This window comes from Spea bombifrons, chromosome 2 (assembly GCF_027358695.1).
Source record: "Spea bombifrons isolate aSpeBom1 chromosome 2, aSpeBom1.2.pri, whole genome shotgun sequence".
Classification (NCBI taxonomy): Eukaryota; Metazoa; Chordata; class Amphibia; order Anura; family Pelobatidae; genus Spea; species Spea bombifrons.
This window is the reverse complement of record NC_071088.1, coordinates 106,584,711-106,597,998: the sequence shown is the minus strand read 5'-3', so window position 1 is coordinate 106,597,998 and position 13,288 is coordinate 106,584,711.

Below are 13,288 nucleotides of genomic sequence, written 5' to 3'. Positions count from 1 at the left end.
TAGAAGTATGACAGCAGATATTTTATAAATGTATGGCACATTTAATCACTTCTTCACAATTGGCAAAAATATCCTACACTTCATTGTTACAGAGATCATTGTCTCAGATATTGGAAGTGCCTTCACTTAAATGGGTGTCTGCTATAGGTGTGAGACATTGTGACTTAGTTTAAATTCAATACCTCACTATATCCTAGACTTGTGCATTCAGATTCGTATGGATTGCAAATTTACCTATTGTAAGAAATCATTGTTATGCTTTTAATCTGTTCTACACACTTTAGGCCTGAATGCAACTTAAGTGCTAGAAACTTATGTTCTCAAACAAGTGATGTAGCTATTAGAGGGTCTTCTGTGGGATACCAGTGTATCTTATGACTGGTCCAATGAGATTCCTAAAATTCACATATTGCCCATATATAGTAAGAACTCTACCTATACCCTAACTGTGACTGTAACGGGGTATAAAAAAACCCTCCTGTTTAGAAGGGCAAGGTGTCTTTCTCCTTCATCTTGTCAAGAATACAGAGCCTACAGTACCTATGACCACCATCTGTTCATCAACCTGTACTGTATGTATACTGCCTTGTACTACCAAATAAACCTACTTAAGAAGACTTGGATGCTGTGGTCTTGATTGGTCTTTGGTCACTGGAAAAGTTTCAATATTTAAGACAAATATCTAATACCGAATGAAAAACGGAACAAAAAGCTCTGCATTTTCAGCCAACATTTGTGGGTCCACATTGACTCACACTCTTTGTCATTCTCATTTACCCTCTCTCTCTCTAACGCTCTCTGTATGTTTCCCTACCTTACCTCCTGACCACTTCCGCTTCTGCGACCATTTCTCCTTCCGCATCTTCTTCTGCATCTTTTACCGTCTTCTCCTTTTTCTCTTCAATCCAGAATCCACCAAAATTGCGACATCCTCCCTGATCATCCAGTCAGGAAGAGGGCATCACCAAAAGCGCCAACTGAGTGCAATATGGCGGTGCTTGCAGTGATGTCCTCTCCTCTAATTGGAGAGACGCTGTCACTGCAGCACTACCATATTACCCTCAGTTCACGTGAAGGCAAAATAACGGCACTTGGGGAGGACGTCACCGCAGCGCAGAAAATGCCAGGTTATGTCCATGGAGATGCAGACGAAGAAATGAGATTAAGGATTGAAGAGAGAAAAGAAGGGAGACGACACAGATGCAGAAAAACATGCAGAAGCGGTCGGGAGAAAAGTTAGGGAAACAGAGAATGAACGAGAATGAGTGTGTTACAGAGTGAGTGAGAGTGTCAGAGGGTGAGATTTGAATGAGAGTGAATGTAGAAGCTGTTTGGTGACAAAGATAGCACAGACAAGTGGGGGAAGATTTTACACTGGGGCCTTTTTAGTTATGCCCCTGAGCTTATCAGTGCCATTTTAGGCCCCAACCAACTTGCCTGTGCCATCTTTTTCCAGAACAGCTTGTCAGTGACTTTGAGAGTTTTGGAGCTACCAAAAGTGTCCACAGGGGTCAACCAGGCCTACTATGGTGGCGAGACCTATGACCATGATTGTTATGCTCTTGATAATTATATATAACTTTTTTCAACCTAATTCCAAATACTAGACCTAGGATATGCTACGTAGCATAAAAACATAGTGTGCAGCCACTTATTTCCAGCCTTCCAACATACTTACATCATCAGGCGACCTTTGGGTCACCCCATCAACACCAGTCCAGACCTCCCAAGTACTTTGTTCTCTCCTTTTTCCTTTTTGTTTAAAGGTTTAATTATTATTTAAATGATGTAAAAACTTGTATGTGAAATGTCAATGACAACTTAATAACCCTGATATTATGTTGCCAAAGCTCTATAACAAATATACTAGTACATTTATTTTGTGCAAGATTTTATAATACAAATGCATGAGCAAATTTTAATGAGATCGTTATCACATCTTTAATAAAAAGTTTTGTTTTTTTAAAAAATATAGCTTTTTAAACTTGTAGCTTTTTAAGCCAATTAGCACTTGATAACTTTTGGTTTTGTTACTTGAAGCTAGCATTATTTCTATTTTTTTTCTTAGAAAGGTCAGTTTGTTTTGCTCCTAAATTTAGACTTATCGTGAATATGCTTAATTGATGTTGTTTTTTTATATTTAATAATGGAGCTAAACACGACTAAAATGTAGTAGGGCATAATGGAGATTCCGTGGCAGCTGCTGCTGAGGTGGCCGTGCGGTGGAGGGGGGTCTCCCCTCTGCGGCATGGGGACAGGCTCCTCATGCTGCTACGGCGTGGGGACAGGCGGACGGTAAGTAAGTTTGTCTTTTCTATTATCTCACAATGGTTAGTGGATATGAGTGTATCCACGTGTTCTACAGCCCTAAAGGTTATAATAACGTGTAAAGAAAAAATGTATAAATTATATTGTATTTCTAAATGTGTTATGTCTACCGCATCAAAGGTCACCTGATGATGTAAGCATATACATGCTTCTTCTTCTAAATGCCTTACTCGGTTAACCCCTTAAGGACAATAGGGGTTTTTACTCGTAGTATATTGCGGGACAATGGCTCTTTTAACGTTTTTCAGTGTTACTGTTTAGCTGTGATTTTCTTCTCTCTCATTTCATGCTCCCACACATATTATATATTGTTTTTTTCAGGATAAACAGGGCTTTCTTTAGATACCATTCATTTTATCATATCATCTAATTTACCATAAAAAAAATTATAAAATATGGGGATTTTTTGTTAAAAAATTACTTTTTCTCACTTTTTAAACAGAAAACTTTTACTCATCTGCAAAAACTAATGAAAAAACCTGCTAAATAGATTCTACTATTTGTCCTGAGTTTAGAAATACCCAATGTTTTTATGTTTTTTTGCTTTTTTCTACACATTATGGGGCAATAAGTACAGGTAGCGTTTTGCCATTTCAAAACCTTTTTTTCCAAATCTGGTAATTCTTCCCCCCATGTGCCATTTCAGGTATCTTTGAAGCCGGCCAATGAAATTTACCCCATCAAATCATATATTTTTAAACACTAGACACCCCAAGGTATTTGAAATGCTGGTATTTTAACCCTTTCAATGCACTACTTTTACCACTACCCTTTGTGAAACTTTATGGTAGTAATTCTTTTTGTATTTTTTTCACACATGTTGTACTTCAGTTATAAATTTATCGCTCCTGGTGTATGTCCGTGTCACACAACACCCCAATATGTGTTCAGTAACATCTCCTGAGCGCAGCGATACCCCCCATGCATGGGTTTGTAGGGTTATTTGGGAGGTAAAAGGCCGCCTTTGTGAGGTGTGTATTTTTTTGTCATTTACACATCTGCCCCATGTCCCATATTTGGGACATCTTTGAACCCGGCCAATTCAATTTACCCCATCAAATCATATATTTTTTAATACTAGACACCCTATGGGCATTTGTAATGCCAATATTTTAACTCTTTCCATGATGGAATTTTTGTAAAGATAAAAAATTTTAGGACTTGCTTATTAAAAACTTTTTTTTTTTTTTTGCTGACAGTGGGGATTTTTACATGTTACCATATTTTTAACATTTTTTTTTAAACATTTTTGACCATTTTTTTTAATTATTTTTTTTTATTATTTTTTTTTTACACTAGTCACTCATTAGTGAGCTGGGCTCCATTGACCTTGCATGGTTGGATGCAGTACCTGCATTCAACCTGCAGGAGGAGCTCGAGAGTTCTCAAGAGGGTCTGGATAGACCCTCTGTGAACTCAAATCTCTTGTTAATGCCATCCTGTGAATGACGGCAACGTCATTCACAGGATGGCACTTGTGGTTGCTCCTCGGAGCAATCACAAGGCGATCGGGGTAGGGGGGTAGTGTTGCCACATGCCTCGATACTGAGGCATGTCAGCAACACAGTTTATGCTTAGGAAGCGATTCCGATCGCTTCCTAAGCAGTTTTAGCCGGGCGCCGCCGCGATCTTTGATGATCGGTGCGGCGGCGGCCATTTTTCCTCCGGGGAGGGCTGCCGAGGGCTGCCCTCCCCGGATCCACGGTCAGCCTCACTTGTGAGGCTTCCGTGGATGCTGCAAAGCCGCCGATCGCGGCGAAAACGCCGCGATCGCGGCGATGCAGCTATTTAACGGCAGCCCGTACATGTACGGGCATTGTCGTTAACCCGTTGCACGGCAACCCCGTACATGTACAGGGATTGTCGTTAAGGGGTTAAATAAATAAGTATTTAGAGGCCAAAAATCACAAATTCTCTTGGTAAAGGCCTCCCTCCTAGTTATACCCCTTAATCAAAAGGTGTGTATTGTTGAGAGGTACAGTACACCAACATATATATTTGCATAGGTTTGTGCCATTGCTGCTAGGATTGAAGTTCCAGAAAATTGACAGTAGTAATTCCATTTGAACTTGAAAACAATAGAAGAAAGTGTTAATTCAAGCATCTGGAGAAAAATCTCTGTATGGGGTCCACAAGATCAATTGTATTCACTTACATGTTACATGTTGCATTCGGCTGGTATACCCTCAGTATGAGGGGCATAAAGGGGTATAAGGCATATCAGAGGGCAGAGTGGCAAATAGGGGGTATAAGGCATATCTGGGGGGCAGAGTGGCATAACTGGGGGAGAAGCAAGCCGTGGGGCAGATGTGCATAACTGGGGGGCAGGTTGGCAAATAGGAAATAAAAACAAGAAATGCATTTTTCTCAATAATAGTGCATTAATATTTACTAGTAAAACTTTTCCTATAGGGTAGTCTTATATTCAGGCCTTTTCTTTTTTCCTGAATTAATAATCAAATTTTGGGGGGTTGTCTTGGAATCGGGGTCATCTTATAATCGAGCAAATACGGTAGTAAAGTGACTAGTGACATCCATCATCACATCACAGTTCAGTAGACATACCGCATTTATGTGTGCTTAAAAATCAGGAGTGTTGGATATGCAAGTAAACGTATTAATAGCTACATCTTTCAAATGAAAATCAAGCCACTTGGCTATGGGTTCCAGAAGACTGCCTCTTGTGGACACGATCGATAACCCAGGAGGTCTTGTTACATTTTAAAGTCTCTCTGTTTTCGTGAATAAAATGGGACATTTTGGAAACCTCTCATATAGAAACTCAAATTCAGTGGAATTTATATCTCTGTTTTCCAGTGCTGTTTGAAGTTTAGTTAAAATTCTTGCAAGACTTTTTTGGTTGGGTCACACGATACTTTCTTATATATAGCTGTGTCTGATAATTTATTCCAAATTTCATCTCTTTACATGATCTCGTTAAGAATCACCACACTACTGCCTTTTACCCCAGGGCAGAATCGAATGATAAACTTCTAATTGCACTGATTTCATCCCTGGGCAAATTGTACTTTCTATGTTTTGTTAGTTGTTTGATTAATATCATTACTTACACTGTAAATGTTTTAATAGCAGCAATATTGGTGTAGGCATAAAAAATACTCTTTATTGGTCAACTTATTGGTCAACTTCCAAGTCAAAAATATTAGGAGAATTAGTTCACACAAAATGAGATGGAATTTACATAGATGGTTCACACACCATTACAATTTTTGTTTAAATAATATACATATATACAAATATGATAAATCTGTTTGTTGAGCGCTTGAAATGAGCGATATAAAAATATTAGAAATCAATTCCTACTGTAAAAATAAAATGTGACATTTGCAGAGTACATGTTTAACCAATATCACCGTATTATTAATCATATTTAATCAAACCCTCAAGTAGTCTAGCTTTCAAGAATACATTGGTGAAAAGTACTAAGATAAAGATTAAACTATAAGGAAGCAATGTTTGATTGAAAGAAGATGATGCCAAATTTATTCTAAGTTGTCAGATTTACTCTGTTATAAAATCTTAGACAAGGTCATCATTACTTAAATATTCAGTGGATTTCGTTCTTAAGTGCTGCCATTAAGAGTAGTAGTATTGATTTTTTTGTGTTTAGTGTGTTCGTTCCTCCACACACTCACCTCCAGTGCTGATTTTATAAAGTTTAACGGATGTCTGATTATTGTTGCCATTCGGCTTTCTGTTTCCAATGTAGATGGTATGCAAAAGTATCGACACTCCCTACAGATATATAAAAATATATATTGAAATATATATTTTCTCAATTTTTTTCTCTATCTATCTATCTATCTATCTATCTATCTATCTATCTATCTATCTATCTATCTATCTAGCAATTTTATAAATAAAAGAAAGAAAAAGATTTAAAAGCAAAAGCTTGCAAGAGCAGTGACCTCCTTCTGTACCAGTATGTTTCACATCATTTAAATATTATATTTAAATTCTTATTTACTTTCACTGTACCCTATTGTAACAGTACTACAGCATGGCTGGCGTGATATAAATTAATGTAAAATTAAGTCGTCCATGGTTATAACTACTTGATATAGATGTATGTTTATTATGTATTAGACCATAAACACCACAACAATTACAAAATTAAATTTTCAACAAAAAATGGTCACTAACTCCAACATTCTTTTACATTACCAAAATAAAAATACTTAACTGTGTACATTTTCCTAAAACTTACAAATGATATGTATAATAAATATTAGATTTTAATTTAAAGTTGTGTTCACAAATACAACAAATATGTGCATTCTATTTTTTGTGATCTCTCAATTGGGAGAATGCAAATCACAAAACACTTTTATGATAATTATAGAGTGTTTCTGGCAAACACATTTCAAAACAGGAAAGCGTAGAAACGTATATAGAGTATTACAAAATAGATTTCAGGCAGCACAAAAGTTGCATTATGTGAAAGTTAAGCACTTACTGATGTACTTTGATTATAGTTATTGTAGTGTTCTCAACACTGAAAGACATTGAAAAGTCAAAATGACAATTATAATGTTAATACTTTGTCCACAAGCAGGGGAGACAAAGTCAGATTAGTTGTGTATGCTTATCCTAAATGTAAAGATTACTCCTTACTCGGGGGTTCAGGAAAGTGAGTGGATGCAGACTTAAGTGGTTAAATGGTTTTCATTAAGTTTAACTATGTTTTCTTCACTGTCCACCTAACAGATAATTTCTTGCATGGAAATAACTGCCCTTTGGTCAGGAGTACTCAACTGGTGACACAAGGAAGCATTCAGGCAGGAAGTAACAAAGCTCAAGCTCTTCCTGAACTGCGGCTCACTTCTCCGTAAACTAGTGACAGTGAAGAAAAGTTTATTTAATACATATTGCATTGTAAATGTAAATCTGTTTATCTGTCTTAAAGCAATCATGTCAGGTAGCATAGCTTCTCAGTTTGTATTGGTGAAAAAGAAAGGCTCAATAGCTCTGTAGTTCCAAGAGGCATGGCACTTTTTCAATATATAAGACTGTCTTCAATTCCCAACCGATTCATTACATAAGTTATGGTGGGTAAAGGCGATGGAAAACCATTCTACTTAAAATTAAGGGGGTAGTAGAAGCATTTTTAAACACTCATCTACAGACACCAGACAAGCCAGAAGTCAGAAATCTCATGGTGCTGCCACAACCACAAGGGATTCTGGGTAGGTGCATGCAAATAAGGTCAACAATGATCACCCTTTGCCTCTATATCCACTTTATACATGGATCCCTTGAAAGTAATTGCCTGCTGTACAAGACAGCACATCTGAATAATGCTTCTATCAATTCATTAGCAAGCTAACAATCTGTTTAAAGCATATTACATTATAGTACAACAATGTATTATTTAAATATAAAAACAGTACATATATCCTTTGTGTATTAATTGTCCTTTTTGGATGTCAAATGTACCAGTCTACAATCTTCATTCATTCTTTATCACTTGTTAAATAATAATCATCAGAATATGTTCTGTATATATTATTTATTTCCTCCTGACCTCATTTCACTTTTGTATTGCTGATTTTGGATAAAGATGATACCTCTTTCCAAAGATGGAGTTTAAAAAAAAAATAGAATTGCATCTATTTTATTAAAATGATTCTAAAATGAGGACTTCTTTTAATTCTCACTATATATGAGCTCTTACAGTCAGGAAATGTGATTTAATGCTTGTAACAGGGAAATCTGGGCTATGACTATCATTTTTGAAGTTGTTATCAAAAGACTTAAATGTTCATCTATAAAGGGTTGGATTTACTTGAGAACAACGTGATTTCCTTCATTTTAGGGCCTTAATAAACTTTTATTTAGCAGCAAGTAAGCAAACATGCAAGTACAAATTTAGTGATTTCTCTCACATTCCTGAATTTTAGTTTAATATTGAATTATTTTATAATACATGACAAGAATCAGTAGCTATCAAGACCAGCAGATAAATCAGAGATACAAAGTTACCATCAGAAGCCATTTACAGTAGTGTTGGAAACAAATTAGCCCTGTGTTACTGTGGTTACATGTACCGCTGATCTTATGACAGTTTATGTATGTGTGAAATGCATTCTTGATCAACAGATCCATAACAAATAATATATATCCAATATAACAAAATTAAACGAGTTGGATATCTGGGACTAGACTAGTAAGTGTGTCATTAAAGATAATTACAAGACAATGGGTGTGTGAGAGTGAACTGTAATCTGCGCTGGGATTCCAGTACCAATTCCTCCACCTTATAAATGTCTATTACTCTGGTGAACAAAGCTTGTATTGAAGGGACCTCAGGCATATCTGTGTTGAGGAGGTGAAACTTTAGGGATGATTTCTATCTTTTAAATGGCATTGAAGATAATACCTGAATTTTTAGGAAGCTTCACTAAATGATTCATCTCTGAAGATCATTAGCATTAGTTATGACTCACTGGGTTCTCCATTAATTGACATCTTGTATCAACAGTAATCACAAAATATGAGCTATTACGCCAGGAGAAAATATGAACGTGAACAATAGAAACATAGAAAGTGACGGCAGATAAGAGCCAGAAGGCCCATCCAGTCTGCCCAACCTCTGAGTACTCTCCTTTAGTACTTGCCCTTATCCTATATCTAGCTTGGCATTATGCCTATCCCATGCTTGCTTAAATGACTTTACTGTATTAACATCTACCACTTCCACTGGGAGGCTATTCCATGCGTCCACTACCCTTTCCGTAAAGTAATATTTTCTGATGTTACCATTAAACCTTTGCCCCTCTAGTTTATGCTTGTGTCCTCTTGTTGCGGTTTTATTTCTTCTTTTAAATAAACTTTCTTCCTTTACTTTGTTGATTCCCTTTAAGTATTTAAATGTTTCTATCATATCCCCCCTGTCCCGTCTTTTTTCCAGGCTATATAGGTTAAGATCCTTTAACCTGTCCTGGTAAGGTTTATTTTGTAATCCATAAACCATTTTAGTAGCCCTTCTCTGCACTTTCTCCAACATATCTATATCCTTCTGGAGATATGGTCTCCAGTACTGTACACAATACTCCAAGTGAGGTCTCACCAGTGATCTGTACAGCGGCATGAGCACTTCCCTCTTCCTACTGCTAATACCTCTCCCTATACAACCAAGCATTCTGCTAGCATTACCTGCTGCTCTACTGCATTGTCTACCTACCTTTAAATCCTCAGAAATAATTACCCCTAAATCCCTTTCCTCACACGTTGAGGTTAGGACAGTACCAAATAGTCTATACTCTGCCCTTGGGTTTTTATGCCCCAGGTGCATTACTTTGCATTTATCCACGTTAAATGCCAATTGCCACAGCTCTGACCATTTTTCCAGCTTACCTAGATCGTTTGCCATTTGGCTTCTTCCTCCAGGAACATCAACCCTGTTGCAAATTTTTGTGTCGTCGGCAAATAAACATACCTTTCCATCAACACCATCTGCAATATCACTAATGAAAATATTAAAGAGAATGGGTCCAAGTACAGATCCCTGAGGTATCCCACTGGTAACAAGACCTTGTTCTGAATATACGCCATTGACTACAACCCTCTGTTTTCTGTCACTCAGCCACTCCTTAATCCATTCAACAACATTGGGATCTAAACCCAGAGATTGCAGTTTATTTATAAGTCTTCTATGTGGCACGGTGTCAAAGGCCTTACTGAAATCCAGATACGCAATGTCTACTGCACCACCTTGATCAATTACTTTAGTCACCCAATCAAAAAAATCAATAAGATTTGTTTGGCAAGATCTTCCCGAGGAAACCCCATGTTGTTTTTGATCTTGAAAGCCATGTGACTTCAGATGTTCAACAATCCTTTCCTTTAACATTGTTTCCATTAATTTTCCCACTACAGATGTAAGACTAACTGGCCTGTAGTTGCCCGACTCCTCCCTACTGCCTTTTTTGTGTATAGGCACAACATTCGCTACTTTCCAATCCCCAGGGACAACTCCCGTTACCAATGATTCGTTAAATATATCAGTTAACGGTTTTGCTAGTACACCCCCAAGCTCTTTTAATAACTTGGGGTGTATCCCATCAGGCCCCATCGACTTATTTGTCTTTACCTTAGACAACTGAAGTAAAACCTCCGCCTCGATAAACTCACATATTTCAAATGATTCAGTCTTTTTTCCCAACTGAGGTCCCATTCCATCATTCTCATCTGTAAAAACTGAACAGAAATATTCATTGAGGCAGTCAGCTAAACCTTTATCCTCTTCTACATATATGCCTTTTGTTTTTAGTCTAACTAATCCTTGTTTAACTTTCCTTTTCTCATTTATATATCTAAAAAATGTTTTATCTCCATTTTTTACTGATAGGGCAATTCGCTCTTCTGCATGTGATTTGGCAGTTTTTATAACTTTCTTTGCCTCTTTCTGCCTAATTTTATAGATCTGTCTATCTTCCTCACTTTGGGTATTTTTGTATCTACTAAAGGCTAACTTCTTGTCTTTCACGATTTTGGCCACTTCTGCAGAGTTCCTTAATTTTTTACTCTTACTGACCAACCTAATACAATTTTCTGTTATCTTCGATAAAACAGCTTTTACAAAATCCCATTTCTCCTGAACACCATTTAAATTGTGCCAGTGTGATAATGACTCCTCTATACATTTTCTCATTTTAGAAAAGTCAGCTTTTCTAAAATCTAAAACTTTTGTTTTTGTGTGGTGTGACTCAGTCACTGTTCGTATATTAAACCACACAGACTGATGATCACTAGATCCCAAACTTTCACCTACAGAAATATCTGTTAACAAATCTCCATTTGTGAACACTAAATCCAATGTGGCCTCCTTACGAGTTGGTTCCTCAACCACCTGTTTTAAAGATAATCCCAATAAGGAGTTTAGAATATCCGCACTCCTGGTACAACCAGCTACTTTCGTTTTCCAGTTCACATCAGGGAGATTAAAGTCACCCATGATTATAACATCCCCCTTCACTGTCATTTTAGCTATTTCCTCCACTAGTAGATTATCGAGTTCTTCTACTTGTCCTGGGGTCTATAAATCACACCTATGCGAGTTACTTTACTTTTGCCAAATTGTACTGTAACCCAAACCGACTCTAAGTTCTCTTCACCAACTTGTATTAAGTTAGATTTGATGTTATTTTTCACATATAGGGCCACCCCTCCCCCTTTCCTGCCCTTTCTATCTTTTCTATATAAAGAGTACCCTGGTATTGATATGTCCCAGTCATTTTTCTCATTATACCATGTCTCAGTAACAGCCACTATATCAACATTCTCAGTTGCCACAACTGTTACAAGTTCATGGATCTTATTCCTTAAACTGCGAGCATTTGTAGACATGACCTTTATCTTGTCATTTAACACCGATGCTGCAATCACTTTCTGTCCTTGCTTTGGGGGGCAAAACATATGCTTCTCCCTATTATCTTTATAGAACAAGCCCCCAGATCCACCCACCTGGTTACTAAGTAAATCGCCTTCCCTTTCTATACTGTCTAACCCGGTATTTATTCCCCCCCCCATTCCTAGTTTAAAATCTCCTCCAACCGTCTAACCATTCTCTCCCCAAGCACATTGGACCCTCTTGCATTTAGGTGCAATCCATCACGACTATAGAGATTGTACCCCAAAGCAAAATCAGCCCAGTGCTCTAAGAACCCAAAGCCCTCCTTCTTACACCAAGACTTCAGCCATGCGTTTAGCTGCCTAATCTCCCGCTGCCTTTCTGGTGTAGCGCATGGCACAGGTAGTATCTCTGAGAATACTACCTTGGAGTTTTTATGTGAGTAAACCAATACATGACATCAGGAGCAAGTGGACAAATCTAAGGTCATGTCCACAACAGTTAAACCTCTTCACTACTGGCCAATCACTCAAAATGTACATGAGTGATATTTTTTGTAGTGAAGTAGAACATAAATCAATATCACATTAAAATGAGTTTTCAAAAAATATTGTGCTGTTTTTTTTGTCTGCGTTATAATCCATACATAATGTTGATGTGTCTATACAATGGTAACCTACAGGTCTACAGATAAGCTTGTTGGAACTAAATTAATAAAACTGACTTTTATTTAGTGCTAATCTACCCTGCTAGATACAATATTCTATTTAATGCTTAAATAAAAAGTGAGTTTCGACCAGTACTAAGGTAAATTAGTTAATAGAGAAACCTAAAAAAAATATTTAAGAGAAACATATTAACAACTTACAGAAATGAACAATTATAAGAAGGCACAGAAACATCAATTTATGCAAAGATGCACTTTATTGCTTTTTCTGGTGACTTAATAAAAGGGTAAGCAATAGATTTTGTTTTTGAATACTGGTCACATTGTTAAGTACCATTAGAAACTGCTTCAAATAGTATACAGGGTAATTTTACCTTTTAATTTCATATTTGTAAGGCATGGTAGTATCTACCATTTCTGTTTAGAAAAAAAGAGAACTTAAAATACAGACATAAATGTTACATTGCACACCTTTTAGGTTTCATGGCTGAATGCCAAAAATAACTCAAAATGAAACCAAATTTTATAACAGCAAGTTAACAATTAATGCCTTAAGCAAATAAAAGCATCAGAGAACATGAGCCATTACCCATGGTTTGGTTAGGTTTGTTTAATGATATAGGCCAATGTAGAATATCTCTAAATTGTACATAACTTTATATTTGTGAACAATTTTTCATTAATTCAATAATAATACTACCACATTTTATTTAGACAATGACATTGTTTCTGATTATCAAACTTTAATGCAAAAGTAATCCTTTAAGTTAAAAGAAACATTAACATACGTGGGAACTTCTGAGCCCCGCTTACCCGGACCCTTCCCATGAGGGACGTGGCCAGGACTGCCCTCTGATGTTAGCGGGCAGTGGGAAACACCCCCATTTAAAGGGAAAATTCAAAAATATATGGTTTGATAA